This window comes from Physeter macrocephalus, chromosome 17 (assembly GCF_002837175.3).
Source record: "Physeter macrocephalus isolate SW-GA chromosome 17, ASM283717v5, whole genome shotgun sequence".
NCBI classification, from domain to species: domain Eukaryota; kingdom Metazoa; phylum Chordata; class Mammalia; order Artiodactyla; family Physeteridae; genus Physeter; species Physeter macrocephalus.
In genome coordinates this window covers 35,457,857-35,459,015 of record NC_041230.1, presented here as the reverse complement: position 1 = coordinate 35,459,015, position 1,159 = coordinate 35,457,857, and positions in this window count along the sequence as shown.

Here is a 1,159-nt window from a genome sequence, read left to right as displayed (position 1 = left end):
CTTTAAATGATACAATAGACCAGATAGATTTAACTGATATTTATAGGACACTCCATCCAAAAACAGCAGATTACACTTTCTTCTCAAGTGCGCATGGAAAATGCTCCAGGATAGATCACATCTTGGGTCACAAATCAAGCCTCAGTAAATTTAAGAAAATTGAAATCATATCAAGCATCTTTTCTGACCACAACGCTATGAGATTAGAAAGCAATTTCAGGGAAAAAAAAAAAAACGTTTGAAACACAAACACATGGAGGCTAAACAATATGTTACTAAATAACAAAGAGATCACTGAAGAAATCAAAGAGGAAATCAAAAAATACCTAGAGAAAAATGACAATGAAAACACGACGATCCAAAACCTATGAGATGCAGCAAAAGCAGTTCCAAGAGGGAAGTTTATAGCTATACAAGCCTACCTCAAGAAACAAGAAAAATCTCAAATCAATACAAATAGATATGAAAAAGGAGAAGTTACAACAGACACTGAAGAAATACAAAGCATCCTAAGAGACTACTACAAGCAACTCTATGCCAGTAAAATGGACAACCTGGAAGACATGGACAAATTCTTAGAAACATATAACTTTCCAAGACTGAACCAGGAAGAAATAGAAAATATGAACAGACCAATCACAAGTAATGAAATTGAAACTGTGATTAGAAATCTACCAACAAACAAAAGTCCAGGACCAGATGGCTTCACAGGTGAATTCTATCAAACATTTAGAGAAAAGTTAACACCCATCCTTCTCAAACTCTTACAAAAAATTGCAGAGGAAGGAACAGTCCCAAACTCATTCTATGAGGCCACCATGACCCTCATACCAAAACCAGACAAAGATACTACAAAAAAATAAAATTACAGACCAATATCACTGATGAATATAGACGCAAAAATCCTCAACAAAATACTAGTAAACAGAATGCAACAACACATTAAAAGGATCATACACCAAGATCAAGTGGGATTTATCCCAGGGATTCAAGGATTCTTCAATTTATGCAAATCAATCAACGTGATACACCAAATTAACAAATTGAAGAAGAAAACACATATGCTCATCTCAATAGATGCAGAAAAAGCTTTTGACAAAATTCAACACCTACTTATGATAAAAACTCTCCAGAAAGTGGGCATAGAGGGAACCTACCT